Source organism: Herpailurus yagouaroundi, unplaced genomic scaffold (assembly GCF_014898765.1).
Source record: "Herpailurus yagouaroundi ecotype Mexico unplaced genomic scaffold, PumYag 100, whole genome shotgun sequence".
Taxonomy (NCBI): Eukaryota; Metazoa; Chordata; class Mammalia; order Carnivora; family Felidae; genus Herpailurus; species Herpailurus yagouaroundi.
The window spans coordinates 70,785,693-70,804,627 of record NW_024412391.1 but is presented as its reverse complement, the minus strand read 5'-3'; the positions used below and the strand labels follow the sequence as shown (position 1 = coordinate 70,804,627).

Genomic DNA, 18,935 nt, shown 5'->3' with positions numbered 1-18,935 from the left:
TATCTTTATTACAAAATATCAACTATCATTATATACCTCATATGCCATTATATTTCTAACATCCTTATAAAATGAAGTAATCATTGACTGTAATTTTCTTTACATGATTGTTTATAAAATACCATTAAGGTAGTCAAGGATCTATGAATAAGTCAAAATATTTTTCTCTCCCAGAGATCTAGCCACTTAAATATTTGTTATTTTAAAAATCATATTGAATATATAATTGTTAAAAATACTAAATGTTTTTATTTTTTTATTTTTCATTTTTAAAAATTTTTGTTGTGATAACAGATCAGTTTTAATTCTAGCACCTGAAGCTATACAAGGGTATGCTTTATCAACTTCACGGGGCTGTTGTACACATTCAATAAAGTGACAACCGTGCAATATCACTTAGTATCTCACCATCAGGAACATACTTCTGAATTGTTGAAACACATCCACAAAATTAAAACCAAAAATCAGAAGCCATCCACAGTTATACTAATCGTCAAAGAGAAGTTTTACACTTAACTACTTGATAGAACAGTCAGTACCTAGTACGGCACATCACAAGTGACTTCAGATTCTCACCCTGTTGTTGTCTACGGAGGAGGTTTCTCAAGCAGGTGTGTGACTGGCCAAGGGTGGGAGCCACCAGGACCAGGACCGGGATGGCAAGGACACCTCTACCACAGTTTCTATAGTTTTCACTGTTTTTTTTTTTTTCTTTGTCAGTTAAAAGTGAACAGTGAGAATTAAATAATTACCTTTACATATACACAAGGTATGCTGTGAAAGCATATTTGCTTACAAACATATAAAAATACTTGTTAACTAGTTTGATAAGAAAATAATGTATAAAACTACATAGCAAAAACATTAATCATCTCTGGCCCCGGAAAGATCAATTCCGTATTCTATATTACAAACAAAAAAACAGTTTTAGTTTTTTTTAATCCCGTATCCAGAAATACTTGAAAAGGCAGACAGACAGAAATTATTTATTTTTACTCTCAACATGGCTATGAGAAGAGTTAACTTAAAAAGCCAAGAACGTTGAAATGCCTAAATCCAGAATGAGTCCAAATATTTGGCCACAAAGAACATTATTATCATCTTTAGGAATGGAGGTGTAATAAAGGCTTTATACACAGTTTTTAATCTATAAACACAACGGCATTTTGGTATTTTGGCCGCTGGAAAACAAAGGTTGTAGCGTCAGTAAAGGTCTGAGATGTCTCACATCTGTGGGTTCAATTCAGTGAACTTAAGGTTAACTAAAGTTGACATCAAAATTTTTAGAGATAGGCAAAAAATTCACATTTAAAAACAACTTATGTTTCTATTTAGAGTAACAATAGGCAATATCATTCCAGAAGTGACAAGTTAATTTCACAACCGATGACTTCAGCTTGGTAAACAGCTTAGGTTCCAAAACTGATTCATCCCTATTAAAATGTAAACCCTTAAAAAAGAATGTGTCTATGTATATAGATCATTATTTTTAAGAAATCAGATAATCTTTGAAGCAGCCTTAGTGTTTCCTTTAAATGTGTCTCAAAATGACCATAGGATTAGCTTCACGGAAAGGATTAGCCAGCTTCTTGATCTAAGGCTACTAGTCACGGCGATCATTTGTCCAAGGCTAGAAAGGTACCAACACGATGTGATGTAAACCATAAGTGGAAGAGGAGACGATGAGGGCTTTTCCTGGTAGTTGGTAGCTAAAATTCAAGGGATTCTTAGAAAAAGGCACTATGGCAGCCTTTCTTGTCTTCTTCTTTCCGTGTTGGTTCTGGTGAAGGAGGACATTCCTGCTCTTGAAATTTCCTTATAACCCGGACACGTTCATGGAAAGCTTGATCTACATTCATCGCAATCTTTGCTGACGCCTCCATGTATGTTACCTTAAGCTGTCGTGTTAACTGTTGTCCTTCTTCCTGTGTTACCTGTCTTTGATGATCCAGATCTGCTTTATTACCAGTTAAAATCATTGGAAACTCATCACGATCCTTCACTGTGAGAATCTGTCTTTGAAACTTGAAGATTTCTTCAAAACTGCCTCGATCTGTGACTGAAAAGACCAACAGGAGACCCTAGCCAGCTCTCAAATACTGTTCTCTCAGAGCTCCAAACTCTTCTTGTTCTGCCGTATCCAGAATATCTAGCTGGGCTGCTCTCTCATCTATCACACACTGCTTTATGTAGGAATCCTCGATGGTTGGGTCATAATCCGTCACAAAAGAGGACTGTTATAACGGGGTCCCTTCCTTCTCTCGCACCCTATGCCACACCTTTTAGGTTGACCAAAGCGGAGAGACATCTGGGTTTCTCATTTTTAAAATCCCGAAAAAGATCTTTCAACCTTCTTAACCAGAGCAAATCCTAAGAATGAAGAATTCCATCGCTCTTGTCTTTACCACAAGCCCTGACTTTTCCAATACTAAATGTTTTTAAAACAATTCTGGCTGAAACTTCAACAGTAGCATTTTCGAATGACCTATATATATAGTTAATAGTTTTCCTGAGTGATATAATCCACGAATTCATTCAAATTAAATTATTCAACACTTTTAATATTCCATCAGCCAAGCTATTATGAGCTTATTAAATGATTAATCCCAGTGTGATTTTCGGAAAAAATAATGAGTGCACTCTATGTCAGCTTAGAAATATAATTGCACCATTATTGTGCTAAACTATTATCAAAGAGAATACAGTATTAGGTACATGAGCAATGACATTACTTTGCCTGCTGAATTTTTGCTTATAGAATTATTTGAAATAGAGGATTTGTACAGTCAATTAAAACCTAAGTATTTAAGGAATAATACGTTTAATTATTTGCAAGTTACCAGGTTGTTTGTATAGTTCTTTGACACAACAAATGTAGAAAATGTTTCATTGAGGAATGTCAAATTATTTAATACCATAAAATTCCAAGGTCTGTTTTAATAAAAATTAAAATCTCCTAAATGTTATAGGAGTAAAATAGAGGAATGATTTCTAAGGCTGTCGCTAATTACCTTAGTTTTCCTTAGTAATGAACTCTAGTTTTGTTCAAATCAGCAACATGCTCAAGTAAAGGAATTGGCAATTTCCTTGGAAAGATGGATGCATTCATTCCCAATGATTCCTAACTGAGAATTACGGCACAATTGAGGTTAACTAAATAAGGAGGAAATTTTTCTGCTGTAAATAAATGATACACAATGTAGTCAGCAGGACATGAGTATTAACTGGTGAATATTTTCCACTGCATACAGTTCATCAGTTCATCTTTATCCTGCCCTTGCTTGAAATAACTTCTTTTAGATTTAATTACATTCTTTTTTTCGTAAATTTTTTAAGTTCATTTTTCTTCAGCTTCGTTGAAATATTAACACGTAATATGTGTAAAGTTTAAGGTGTATAGTCTGATGACTAGATACAAGCATATATTGTAAATAGCACAATAATCTTCATCCTCTCACCTTTAATATGGGGGAGGGATGGTAATATTTCAGATTTATTCTCTTAACAACTTATAAGTATCTAATACAGTATTGCTAATTATTGTCATGATGTTATACACTAGATCCCCAGACTTAGTGATATTATAGCTGGGAGTTTGCACGCACTTTGAGCACATTATCATTTTTGCCACCCACAGCCCCTGGCAACCACCCTTTTACTCTGTGTGTATGAGGTTGGCTTTTTTAGATTCTGCACATAAATGACAACATAAAGAACCTACCGAGTATTATGTTAACTGAAATAGTCATAGACAAATGCCATATGATTTTACTCAGATGTGGAGTTTAGGAAATAAAACAAATGAACAAAGAAAGACATCAACAACGACAAAAATATATTCTTAAGTATAAAGAAATGGTGGCTGCCGGAGGGGAGGTGGGTATGGTCAAAGGGGAAATAGAAAAAGGGGATAAAAAGTGTACTTTTCTTGATAAGCACTGAGAAGTATACAGACTTACTGAATCATGATATCATACACCTGAAATTAAACTGTCAATTATGTTTGATGGTAAAAAAAAAAAGTGTCTGTCCTTCCGACTTTGTCCCCTTAGCATAATGTCCATCCATGTTGTCGTAAAGGGCAGAATCTCCTTCTTTCACAGGGTTAAATAATATTCCATTGTTTTGTATCTACACTACCTTTTCTTTATCCAGTCACCTTTTGATACACATATAGGTAAATTCGATATCTTGGCTGTTGTGCATGATACTGCAATGAACATGAAACTACAAATACCTCTTCAAGATTCTGTTTTCATTTTCTTTATATATTACCTAGTAGTGCAGTTGCTAAATCATATGGTAAAATTGTTTTTTATTTTTTTGAGGAAACTCCATACTGTTTTCCATGGTGGCCATACCAATTTATATTCCCAAAGTAGTGCACAAGTGTTCCCCTTTTCCCGCATCCCCACAACACTCGTTGTCTCTTGTCTGTTTGATAATAGCTATTCTAACAGGTGCGGAATAATATCTTAATATGGCTTTTATTGGCATTTCTCTGATGATTATTAGCAATGTCGAACACCTTTTCATGTACCTCTTAGCCATCTGTATGTATTACTTGGAAGAATGTCTATCATCCTCTGCCCACTTTTTAATTAGGTTGTTTGGTTGTTTGCTGTTGAGTTGTGTGTATCATTTCTACATTTTTTATATTAACTCCTTATCTGATCGATGATTTTGAAAATATTTTCTACTATGTTGTCGATTGCCTTTTTTTTCTGATTCTCTGTTTTGCAAAAGCTTTGTAATTCAACAAAGTTCTACTTGTTCATTTTTGCTTTTGTTGCTTGTGATTTTGTTGTCACATCCCAAATAATCATTGCCGAGACCCATGTTAAGAAACATTTTCCCTGTGTTTCCTTCAGTGGTTTTACAGTTTGGGATCTTGAGTATAATAATTTAAGCCATTTCAAGTTAATTTGGGGGAGTGGTATAAGACAGGAGTCAAGTTCATTCTTCTGCATGTTACAGTCTAGTTTTCCAAACACCATTTATCAAAGAAACTATCTTTCCTGCATTGATTCTACCTGATTCCCTTGTCAAATATTAGTTAACCATATATTCAAGGGCTTAACTTCTGTGCTCTAGATTCTGTTCTACTCTTCTATGTGTCTATATTTATGTCAGTACTGTACTGTTTTGATCACAACAGCTTTGTAATAAAGTTTGAAATCAGGAAGTATAATGACTCCAGCTTTGTTCTTACTCAAGATTCCTTTGGTGATTCAGTCTTTTGATATTACAAATTTGAGGATCATTTTTCTCTTATTACGAAAAATGTCATTGGAATTTTGATAGGGCTTGCATTGAGTCTTTAGATGGCTCTGTGTAGTATGGACATTTTAACACCATTAATTTTTCTGATGCAGAAACAGGATATCTTTTCATTTATTTGTGTCTTCAATTTTTTTCATTAGTGTCTTAAATTTTGTAAATGAAATATAGTTGACATATTATAAATTTAAGTTTACAAAATGTTAACTTGATACATTTATATATTGTGATATAAATGCCATAGCAGCAATCATTACCTTACATTATTACCTCTGTCACCCTACATTATACTTCTTTTTAGTGATTAGAATAATCAAGTTCTAGTCTCTTAGCAAGTTTGTTATAATACCATTTAATAATGGTTATGATATCATCATTAGTGGTTATAATACCATTGTTTTCTGTATTTACTACACTTCCCATGAGATCTAAGAGCTTTTTTACTACTCATATGTTTGTGACCTCAAACAATATTTGTCCTTCCCCTCCACACTCCCATCCCTTGGTAACCATTTTACTCCGTTTCTATGAATTTGGCTTTTTTAGATTCCACATATGACTGATACCATACATTTTGTCTCTCTCAGACAAATTTCCTCAAATTCCATTCATGTCTTCACAAATGGCAGGATGTTGTATATACCTTTCACTCCCGGATTAAAGATATTCCTATATATTTTGATGCTATTGTAAATGGAATTGTGTTTCTTTTTCAGATAGTTTTTTTTTTGTTAGTGTATAGATACAACTAATCTTTTTATATGAATTTCATATCCTGCAACTTTACTTACTTTGTTGATTAGTTCCAACGGTCTTTTGGTAGAGTCTTCAGGGATTTTCTCTGTATGAGATCTTATCTTGCATAAACAGAGATAGTTTGACTTCTCTCTTTCCAATCTGGATGTCTTGTACTTAGTTTTCTTGCCTGATTGCTCTGGTAGGACTTCCAGTGCTATACTGAATAGGAGTGGAGAGTGAGTACTTTCGTCTTGCTCCTGATCTTAGGAGGAAAGTTTTCAATCTTACACCATTGAGTTCTTTATATATGGCCTTTGTTATGTTGACATGCATTCCTTTTTTACCCAATTTCTTGAGTGTTTTTAACATGCATGGATGTTGGATCTTTTGAAATGCTTCTTTTCCATCTCTTGAGATGATCACAAGATTTTTTCCATTTTATTTACTACATTTAGTATTTTGCATCAATATATTGATCTACTCTGGTATCCCACTTGATCAGGGTGTATGATCCTTTTATGTACTATAGAATTTGGTTTGCTAGTATTTTGTTGAGAATTTTTGCGTATATATTTATCTGTAGGGATATTCACCTGTAATTTTCTTACAGTGTCCTAATGTGGCTTTGGTATGAGGGTAATGCTGGCCTCACAAAGTAAAGTTTAGTTTTGGAGTATTACCTCCTATTTTTAAGAAGAGTTTGAGAAGGACTGGTATTAATTTTTTTTTTTTTTAATGTTTGGTAGAATTCACCTATGAAGTCATCTGCTCCTGGTGTATTCTATGTTGGAAAGCTTTCCATTACTGTTTCAATCCTGTCATTCATCATTGGTCTGTTCAGATTTTCTGTTTCTTGATGATTCAGTCTTGGTAGATTCTGTGTTTCTAAGAATTTTAAGTTAAAATTGTTTATAGTAGTATATTGTCCTTGTATTTCTGTGTTACTAGGAGTAATGTCTACTTTTTGACTTCTAAATTTTTTTAATGTTTATTTTTGAGAGACAGAGAGTGCACACATGGGAGGGGCAGAGAGAGGGAGACACAGAATCTGAAGCAGGCTGCAGGCTCTGAACAAGCCATGAGCACAGAGCCTAATGTGGGGCTCAAACTCACAAACCGCAAGATCATGACCTGAGCTGAAGTAGGTCACTTAACTGACTGAGCCCCCCAGGCACCCCTTTCACTTCTGATTCTTCTTTTTCTTAGTCTAGTTAAGGATTTGTCAACCTTTTTATATATTAAAAAAAATACCTTTTACTTGTAATGATCTTTTCTATTAACTTTTTAATCTCTATTTACTTTTGCTCTGATTTTTTCATGTTTTTTTCTTCTATTAACCTCGGACTTAAGTTCTTCTTTTTCTTACTCCTTGAGGTGTAAATGTAGGGTGTTTATTCAAGAGTTTTCTTTTCTTTTAAGGTAGGGATTAATTTCTCTTTTAGAACTGCTAGTCTACACCACAGTAATTTTGATACATTCCGTTCCATTTTCACTTGTTTCACGTATTTTTTATTTCTGTTTTTATTTCTTGGATTCATTGCTCAGGAGCTTCTTGTTTAATTTCCATACATTTGTGAATTTTCCTTTTTTTTTTCTATTATTGATTTCACTTTTCATAACATTGTGGTCAGAAAAGGCAACTGGTATAATTTCAGTCTTCTTACATTTGCCAAGATGTGTTTTATGATTTAACATATGGTATATCATGGAAAATGTTCTGTGCATGCTTGAAAAGGATATGTATTTTGCTACTGTTGGGTACAATTATCTGAATGTGTTTAGGTCCATTTGGTATAGTTCAAGTCCTGTGTATCCATACTGATTTTCTGTCTGGATGATATAACCTTTGTTTAAAGTGGGGTATTCAAGTCCCTTACTGTTAATGTATTATGTTTCTCCCTAGAGATATATTAGTATTTGCTTAGTGTATTTACATGCTGGATGAATATTTATGATTATTATAGCCTATTGATAAATTGGCCTGTTTATTGAAAAATTATTTGTTTTTTTGTTACAATTTTCAACTTAATATCTATTTTTCTTATAAGTATACCTACCTCTGTTTTCTTTTCATTTCCAGTTGCATAGAATGTCTTTCTCCCCTATATTCACTTTGAGCCTAGGTGTGTCCTTAAAGCTAAGGCAAGTCACTTGTAGGCGGCATATAACTAAGTTATTTTTTAATCCATTTAGCCACAGTGTCTCTTGATTGGAGAATTTAGTCCTTTTACATTTAAAGTAATTTTTAATAGGTAAAGACTTATTAATGCCATGTTAATTTTTCCTGACTGGAGCCCTACCAAGGAAGCTACTTTGGACCATGGGATGGATATGCCTGGGTCCCCCAGAGCCTACAGGGAGTGACCCAGAGAGATGTGTGTAAGCCTGGTATTGGGAAAGGCGGATTCTGGAGTCTTCCCTGAGATGAGTCACTTTACCATCCATTTCTCATGAGGGAATGTCTCTTTCATTCTTTTTCTCTGTGATAGGCTACTTAGACTTGTAGGATGTGTAATGGGGGATATGTGAATCTATTCTGCTTACTGTTACCAAACCCAAGTTTGGCTGTCCCTTGCTTGAGAGGCCAATACTCAAGAGATGAGTTTTGATTGGAAAGGAACTTGAGCTTTATTCAGGAGGCTGGCAACCTGGGGAGAAGGCGGATTCTTGTTCAAAAGCCCACTCCAAGGTTTCTAAGCCTGGCCCAAGGGTTTTTAAAGGGTTTTAGGGTAATCAGCAAAGAGAGCGCAGTGGCCTGCAACATTTCTTAATGATGTGTAGACCTGATGTTGCCAGCTACAAACATCATCTCAGTGGGAGGAGGTTGTTGTGGAGGGGGTCTGGTTCTTGTTTTTTGGTGTGCAGGAGTACTCTGTTATTTCTGCCAAAAAGGGCAAGGTCTACCAATCCCCAAAACCATTTGTGTAACCTAAAAAATAAACACACTGTGCTAAAAAATTGTGAAGCTAATCCAAAATCTGAGGCAGCTCCAAAGAGACTTGCTGAATTCTGTGGCCAGGAAAATTCTGGTCTTTCAGTCCTCAAGGTCAGTGGTCTGCAAATCTCAAAGAAAGTAATTTCATTCTGTTACAGATCGAGGGTCTTAGGTCAGCAGGTGAGGAGTGAGTTATCTTGAAGCAACTTTACCCTTAAGACCAACTGGAGTGCTCTTCTACTACCCTCCTGAATGTATCTTTTTTTTTTTTTTATTTCTGTACTTCCTGCATATGCTTCACCCATATAAGCCCTGATCTAGATCTTTGGTTGTGTGTGCAGAATAGTTGTTCAGATTGATGTTTAAGTGTGTGGTGGTGTGGAGGCATATTATTATGCCACCACTTTTTCTATTCGTTCATTTTAAGTTTAACATAAGATTTACATGTTCTATAGTCAGTTAGACATCTTTTATGTGTTGCTGGACCATATTATACAGTATTCATTTAAACTTTTCTCATATAATTGTATAAACGACTCAGCACCTGGTATTGGCATTTAACTCACTAATCCATACATTCATTTCTTAAGTTTATTTAGGTTTTTTTTTTTTTTACTTTTATGATTTTGGTATACATTTGAAGATATTCTAAGGACTTTCTGAATTTTAAAAGGACTTTTTTATTCTAAACCATCTGATGAAATAGAATACCTGTAAGTTGGCTACAAGTATTGCGAATTGGCAGTAATATGTGTTGTTCCAAGTCAGTCAAATAATTGCAAATACTCAGTTTGTTCATATATTACTATAATTTGAATCAATAATATTCCCAATTATTAACAATGATAATTAAATCAAAATGTAATTTGCTTTATATGTGTCCATGCGAGATGTTATAGGAATATACTAAATACGCATCCCTTCTTTAAAGATATTCCTATATACATACAGTTCATGGTTCTTCAGGATTTCCACTGAACAAAAAATCTAACTGTATTAAAATGCAAAAAAGCATAATGATAGCCAATAAGTGAGTCGTAAAACTAAATTTCAAAAAAAAAATATTTAATGGTTTCTAAACATTTTCCATTAGAAGTAACCATATTGTGGTAGTTCTTAAAAGTAAACTCATTTTTAAAGCCTGATTGTCAGTTGCTAAATTATGTTTTTGTGATTGCACCTTGTAAACCTTTGTCAGGTTTTTTGCAAGAAACCCAGTTATCCAGTAGAGTAGCTACTGGATAGTTACCATTATCAGTAATGTAATAAATACTACTGGACATGGAATGCAATTTAGGTTGAAAACAGAAATACTATTTCCACCAGCACTTATACTCTTGTATTCCAAGGTCAGTGAATTTGCAAAGTGTACACACATAAGAATATTGATAGATATACATATATATAAATAGACATCCAGAAATGGCAGGGAACTGAAAACATTGGTGAATAGCAGTAAAATCAGTGATTCAATCCACTAAACCAACAAAAGTTGTGTGACAAATTACCAGTTTAAATTTTTTGCATTATAGTGTGAATACATGGGTAGTATTTGGCAAAAAATATATTTAGCACAGAAAACTTTTTTGTTTTCTTGGATTCTGAACATTTAAAAAAAATACTCTAAGACTTGAGGAACCTGGGTGGCTCTTTCGGTTAAGCGTCTGACTCTTGATTTTGGCTCAGGTCATTTCACAGTTTGTGGAATTAAGCTCTGTATCAAGCTCTGTACTAACAGTACAGAACCTGCTTAGGATTCCTGTTCCCTCTGTCTCTGCATCTCTATTGAAATAAATAAATAAACTTAATTATAAGACTAAATTATTAAGTCTCTGTCTCTCTCTATATATATGTGATATGCATATACACACACACACATATATATGTACATATATATATGATACACACACACACACACATATATGTATACACACACATATATATAATACCAAACAGATGAACAAATCTATCTATCTATGAAGAGAGAGGAGAGGGGTAGAGGGAGAGAATCTTAATCATGCCCTAGGCTCAGCATGGAGCCTGACATGGGGCTTGATCCCATGACCCTGGGACGATGACCTGAGCCAAAATCAAGAGTCTGATGCTCAACCAGCTGAACCACCCACGCACCCCTAAGTCTGTATTTGATGAAGTTATTCTAATACTCTAAGCTCAGTAATATTTATCTATTTGAATGGTAACACACATGGTCATGGTCATGGTCAACTTTTATCTATTTCATTATTTTATGAAAAATATGTATGAAAATATAAGGCAAATATTCTGTAAGCAATATTTCATGTAAATGCATTTGGTTATTAATCTTCAGGACTTTCAGTTTTAACTTGGCGATCATAATTGTCTCATATCAATTTATTTCAGTGACAACAGCCTTTTCCACTCTTTTTAAAATTATTTTTTTTAATTTAAATCCAAGTTAGTTAACATATAGTATAAACATATAGTGTAATAATAATTTCAGGAACAGAATTCACTGGTTCATCACTTACATATAATACCCGGTGTTTATCGCAACAAGTGTCCTCCTCCATGTCGGTCACCCCTTCAGCCCCTCCCCCCGCCCAACGGCCCAACAAGCAACCCTCAGTTTGTTCTCTGTCTTTAAGAGTCTCTTATGGTCTGTCTCCCTGTTTTTATATTATTTTTGCTTCCCTTCCTTTTTGGTCATCTATTTTGTATCTTAAATTCCACGTGTGAGTGAAGTCATATGATATTTGTCTTTCTCTGACTAATTTCGCTTAGCATAATACACTCTAGTTCCATCCACATTGTTGCAAATGGCAAGATTTCATTCTTTTGATAGCCGAGTAATATTCCATTGTGTGTGTGTGTAAGTATATATATGTATGTGTGTGTATGTGTGTATGTGTATATATATATATATATATACACATATATATACACATATATATGTGTGTGTGTTACATATATATATATAACATCTTCTTTAACCATTCATCAACCAGTGGACATTTGGCTGTTTCCATAACTTGGCTATTGTCAATAGTGCTGCTATCAACATTGGGGTGCCTGTGTCCCTTTGAATCAGCACTCCTGTATCCTTTGAATAAATACCTAGTAGTGCACTTGCTGGGTTGTAGGGTAGTTCTATTTTTAATTTTTTGAGGAACCTCCATACTGTTTTCCAAAGTGGCTTCACCAGCTTGCATTCCCACCAACAATGCAAAAGAGGTCCTCTTTCTCTGCATCCTTGCCAACATCTGTTGTTGCCTGAGTTGTTCATGTTAGCCATTCTGACAGGTGTGAGGTGGTATCTCATTGTGGTTTTGATTTGTATTTCCCTGACATGAGTGATGTTGAGCATCTTTTCATATGTCTGTTAGCTATCTGGATGTCTTTGGAAAAGTGTCTATTCCTGTCTTTTGCCTCTTTCTTCACTGGATTATTTGGGGGGGGGGGTTATTGAGCTTGATAAGTTCTTTATAGACTTTGGATACTAACCCTTTATCAGGTATGTCATTTGCAAATATCTTCTCCCATTCCGTCACTTGCCTTTTAGTTTTTCTAATTGTTTCCTTCACTGTGCAGAAGCTTTTTATTTTGATGAGGTCCAAATAGTTCATTTTTTCCTTTTGTTTCCCTTGCCTCTGGTGATATGTCAAGTAAGAACTTGCTATGGCCGAGGTCAAAGAGATTTTTGCCTGCTTTCTCTTCTAGGATTTTGATGGCTTCCTGTCTTATGTTTAGGGCTTTCATCCATTTTGAGTTTCTTTTTGTGTATCATGTAAGAAAGTGGTCCAGGTTCATTCTTCTGCATGTCACTGTCCAGTTATCCCAATGCAATTTGTTGAAGACACTGTCTTTTTTCCATTGAATACTCTTTCTACTTTGTCAAAGATTAGTTGGCCATACGTTTGTGGGTCCATTTCTGGGTTCTCTAGTCTGTTCCATTGATCTCAGATGGGGTTATGTTTCAAAACCCCATGCTTCAGGGGCACCTGAGTGGCTCAGTCAGTTAAGCGTTCCACTTAGGCTCAGGTCGTGATCTCGCAGTTCCTGAGTTCAAGCCTCACTGTGGGGCTCTGTGCTGACAGCTCGGAGTCCGGAGCCTGCTTCAGACTCTGTGTCTCCCTCTCTCTCTGCCCCTCCCCCCACTCACACTCTGTCTCTCTGAAGAAATAAATAAAAATAAAAACCCCATGCTTCAGTAATACCCCTGTGACTAGGACCTGCACCAACTCTACGGGGAAGGGTCTCGCTGAGCAATGGCCAGTTTCTGGCTTGCCCCAGAAAACATTTTGTGTGATCACCCAGCAGCAGAGGTTCAGAGATTCTGGCAAACCACAACACACAGCTGGCACAAGGTTTCATTATGGCATGTTTGTCCCATTACTAGAAAACATGGCTGCTCTCTAGGGTCTGCTGGACCTTTGCGTGTGGGGAGGCCATACGGCCTCTACCCAATGCCCTCCTGGCAGGGGAACCACTTCTCCCTGCCTGGCACAGTGTCTGCCTCTGGGGATTCTCCCCACTTCCCCACAGGGCACCGCCAGGCACTGAGCTCCAGAACTTCAGGCTCTGTCTGGGCTCCAATGATTAGTATTAAAACCCTCTCCTCTCTTCCTGTCCGTGGTTTTGGGGAAGAGACTTCTCACACTCTCCTGTGGGGGTTTTCACTCTTCCTCTCCAGCCTCTTTCGGGGGAGCGCTTTTCTTGCACAGTCCTCTTACACTGCATTCTTCTTCCTTCCCTTTTGCTGCCGTCTCTGCAAAAACAGCTCCTTACTCTCTTGGGCTTTTCTCCCCCCGCCCCCAGTTCCCCTCTCCCCACGGATTGCCTGCGAGTTCTGTGGCTGACGTTATGCAGATTGTTGTGTTCATCCTCAGGTCAGTTTCCTAGGTGTTCAAAATGGTTTGGTGCTGATCTAGCGGCGGTTCGGGGACGAGACGAGCTCAGGGTTTCCGTGCTGCTCCAAAATCTTAACTCCTCTCTGCAGCCTTTTCCACTCCAAAATGTCCTAATGCGATGTTTGATTTCCACACCAATCTGCTCTGTTTTCTCGATATAAGTGACAAACCCATCCTTTCAGGTGCTCTCATTTATTATTTCTTTTTTTTTATTTTCAGTAGACTTTAATTTTAGAGCAGTTTTAGGTTGACAGCAAACCTGAGTTGAAAGGACAGAGATTTTTCTGTGTACTTGCCGCCCTCATTTTATGAATCTCTCCTATTACCAAAATCCTATGCCAAAGTGCTTTGATATAACTGATGAACCTACATTGACACATCATTGACTCAAGGTCTATAGTTTACCATAAAATCACTCTTGGTATTGTGCCGTCTGTGGGTTTGGATAAATGTATAATGACATGTATTCACCATTATATCATCATATGGAGTGATTTCACTGCCTTAAAATTTCACCATGCTTGACCTATTCGCTCTCCCACCTCCCCAATCACAGGCAACCAATGATTTTTTTTCCTGTCTCCAAACTTTTGCCTTTTTCAGAATGCCACACACTGATAATCATGTAGTATAGAGGCTTTTTGAATTGGGCTTTCATTTAGTAACTTGTATTTAAGTTTCCTCCCTCTTTTCATGCCTTGATCGCTCTGTTTTATTTACCACTGAATTATATTCCATTGTTGAGAGATACCACAGTTTGTTTATAAATTGAATTACTGAAAGATATCTGGGATGCTCCCAAGTTTTTGCAATTATGAGTAAAGCTATTAAAAACATCCCTGTACACGTTATTGTATGGACATAAGTGTTCATTGCCCGTGGGTAAATAGGCAGCAACATGATTGCTGGATCACATGGTAAGAATATGTTTTGTATTTTAACAAACTACCAAAATGTTTTCTAAAGTATCCATCTCGTTGTGCATTTTAACCAGCGACAAATGACAGTTCCTGTTGTTTCTCATCACCCCTGCACTTGGTGTTATTTGTGTTCTAGATTTTGACCAGTCTAATAGGTGGCTGGTGGTACCTCACTGGGGTTTTGTTTTTGTTTTTGTTTTTTTAAGGTTTATTTAATTTTTTGAGAGAGACAGAGACAGAGAAAGACAGTATGAGCAGGGGAGGGGCAGAGAAAGAGACACACACAGAATCTGAAGCGGGCTCCAGGCTCTGGTCTGCCAGCATAGAGCCTGATGCGGGGCTTGAACTCAAGAATCGCGAGATCATGAGCTGAGCTGAAGTCAGACGCTTAACTCCCTAAACCACCCAGGTGCCCCCCTCACTGCTGTTTTAACTTGCCTTTCCCTGATGATGTAAGATGTGGACCATCTTGATATGTGCTTATTTGCCATCTGTATATCTTCTTTGGTCAAGCATCCGTTTAAGTCTTTGGCTCGTTTTCTGATTAGGTTTTCTTACTCTTGAGTTTTAAGGTTTCTTTTTATAATTGAAGAACAGTCCCGTATCAGATGTGTCATTTGCAAGTATCTTTTTTCTCATTCAATGGAATGTCTTGTCATTCTTTTCACATTGTCTTTCATGGAGTAGATGTTTTTAACTTTAATGATATCCAGCTTATTAGTTACTTCTTTCATGGTTAGTGCCTTTGGTGTTGTATCCAAACACATCATCACAATACACAAGGCCTTCCAGGTTTTCTTCCCTGTTGCCTTCTAGGAGTTTTATGTTTTATGTCTCCTTCAATTTCTTTCGTCATTGTCTTAGAGTTTTCAGTGTTCAGTTCTTTTAAATCCTCTGTTCAATTTATTTCTAGATATTTTATTCTTTCTGATGCAACGATAAATGGGATTGCTTCCTTAATTTCTCTTTATGCTGTTCATTATTAGTGTACAGAAATCCAACAGATTTTTATATATTAATTCCTTATCCTGCCACTTTATTGAATTCATCTATTAGCTCTCACAGTGTTGTTGGCAGAGTCTTTAGGGTTTTTTATATATGTTACCTCCAAATAGTGACAGTTTTATACTTCTCCGTTTCTGATTTGCTAGTTGCTCCAGCTAGGGTTACCAATACTATGTTGAATAAAAGTGGGTAGCATGGGATCCTTGTCTTCTTCCTAATCGTAGAGCAAATGCTTTTAGCTTTTCACCATCAAGTACGATATTAGCTGTGGGTTTGTGATATACGGCCTTTAATATGTTGAATTATGTTCTTTCCAAATCCACTTTGTTGAGAGTGTTTATCATAAATCAATGTTAAACTCTCAAAATGGCTTTAGTACATTTACTGGGAAGAACATAAGATTTTAGCCTTTCATTGTGTTAATGTGGCATTTCACACAGATAGACTTACAGATGTGGAAACATTCTTACACCCATGGAATGAATCCTACTTGTTCATACTGTGTGTTCTCTCTAATGTATTACTGAATTCTAAATTTATCGTGTTAACATTTTGTTGAGGATTTTTGCATCTGTGTTCATCAGGGTTATTGGCCTCTACGTTTGTTTTCTTGTACTGTCCTTTTCCTGGTTTTAATAGAACATTTTATGATTCCACGTTCTTTCCTTTTTTGAGCATATTGTCACAATTGTTTTGGGGTTTTTGTTCTTAATTTTTTTAGTGATTGCTTAGTGTTTGTAGTATGTGTGACTAATCCATGGCTACTTTTAAATACTACTGTAACACCTCACAGGTAAGGCAAGTATCTTATAATTACAAGTAATCATAATTCCTCCCATTCATTCCTTGTATTATTTCTGTCATTCATTTCATATTTGTATCAGCAAACATAACATTTGAGAATGTTTATATTTGTGTGCGTAACACTGTCTTTTGAAGAGGGGAAGTTTTTAATTTTGATGATATCCAGTTTATAGATTTTTTCATTTATGAATCATACTTTTGATATAATGATTAGAAAATGTTTTCTTCTAGAAGTTTTATAATTTTAACTTTATATCAGGTCTATAATCCATTATAATTTAATTTTCAAAATGATGTGAGGTATGAAAGGTTTTTGTTTGTAGGGGGGAGAACTAGGGATACAGAATTGTTCTAGTATATGTAAATATCTACAAAGTGGCTTAATATCTACAAACTGCCTAAGCTAAGATTTTGTTAAATCTATTCAAAAATTTTTACAAAATTCCTATCAACAACATCGAGTCTTATCATAGACATATACTGTGAGGACTACAAAATAGCTAAGGAAATTAAGATAAAATATGTGAAAAGTTAACTCATGTTATCACATTTTTTGTTGGGTGTACCTTCTAGATTTCTTAATTGTATAGAATTTTAAATGGTATTGTAAAATTTCATTTTCCATTGCTTTTGTGTAGAAATACAATGATTTCATATCATAATTCATAATACACAATGTTGATAGACTAGTTTATTAACTTCTAGTAGTAATTTTGTAGATTCATCAAATTTTCTGCATAGATCTTCACATCATCGATGAATAAAGACATTTTTACTTCTTCCTTTCCCATGTGGATGTCTTTTAATTCTTACTCTTTTATTTCCATGCCTAAATCTTCCTTGTAATGTGGAAATAAAAGTGCTAAGAGCCAACACCTTGACATTTTTCCTGATTTTTTTTAGGGAGAGCATACATCTCTTTGGCATTAAGAGTATTATTAGCTGTTTGTTTTGTAGAGGTAGTTCCCTTCTGTTCTTAGTTTCATAAGAAGAATGTATTTTGGATTATGTAAAACACATTTTGTCATGCATCAACTGAGATAATAGGATTTTTTAGTTTATTAATATTGTGAATTACTTCACTGACATTACAAAGTTAAACCAACTTTGCAATCTTGGCGTAAACCTCATGTAGTCATGATGTGTTACTATCTTTTTAATATTGTTGAATTAGCTTTGTTAATTTCCATTTAGAATTTTTGCATCTATATTTATGAAGAATATGGTCCTGATGTTGTTTTATATTCTCCTATTGTCATTCTTTAGTTAGTATTGGTATCACTAAAATGCTAATTTCACAAAATTATTTTGAAAACATTCACCTTTTTCAGTTTTCTGAGGAAGTTTTTATACATATGGCATTATTTCTTCTTTCAATGTTCAGTGTAATTCCTCAGTGAAGCCATTTAGCTCTAGGGTTTAATTTGTTGGCAGTTTTAAAACTACAAATTAATTTTTTTAAGAATAGGTCTATTCGAGTTATCTACTTCTTTTTGAGAATACTTTGATTGTTTTTTGATGTTTTTTCCCATTTCAGTTGATTCATTTCTTCATGAATATATTTCAATACTGTGTCTTTCATGAAGTATGTCTATGTCAGCTAACTTCTTGACAAAATGGCATAAACTTGTTCATAATATTATGATTTTCCTTGAAATAATTATAGATTGGGGAGCATCTGACTTTGGCTTAGGTCATGATCTAACAGTTCGTGGGTTCGAGCCCTGCATCAGGCTCTGTGCTGACAGCTCAGAGCCTGGAGCCTGCTTCAGATTCTGTGTCTCCCTCTCTCTCTGTCCCTCCCCTGCTCATGCTCTCTCTCTCTCTCTCTCAAAAATGAATCAATGTTAAAAACTTTTGTTTAAGTAAATAAATATTTATAGATTATGTCATGCGACATCATGTGTCTCATCCTGATACTGCTTAATTTGTGACTTTTCTTTTTTATCCTGAACAGTTTAGAGTGTTATAAATTTTATTAATCTCAAACAACTAGGTTTTGAGTTACTTGTTAAGTACTTTCTATCAAGTGCAAAAATATTTAGCATTTTTATGTACTTTTTAAATTAATTAGCCACATATCGTTATGAAATCACCTTATTTAGCCCTGTCAATATGTTTTGCTTTGAAACCAACTTTGTCTGTTACCAGCTTTGGTTTGATTAGTGTTAATATCATATGTATTTTACTACCCTTTTACTTTACCCCGTTTCTTTCTTTATGTTTACAGTACGTTTCTTGTAGGCATCATATGGTTCTCACTTTTTATACAGTCCTGTAATGGTTTCTCTTTAATGGTGGTGTTTAGACCATTTCCACATAATGTCATTATTATTAAGGTTAAGTTTAACCATACAACTTTCT

General features: G+C 35.3%; 1 pseudogene; it reads right to left on the bottom strand.

The window, feature by feature from the left end:
- Positions 1-1,680: 1,680 nt before the first annotated feature.
- Positions 1,681-18,935, bottom strand: part of LOC121028035 (ras-related protein R-Ras2-like) — a 40,117-nt pseudogene continuing 22,862 nt past the window's right edge.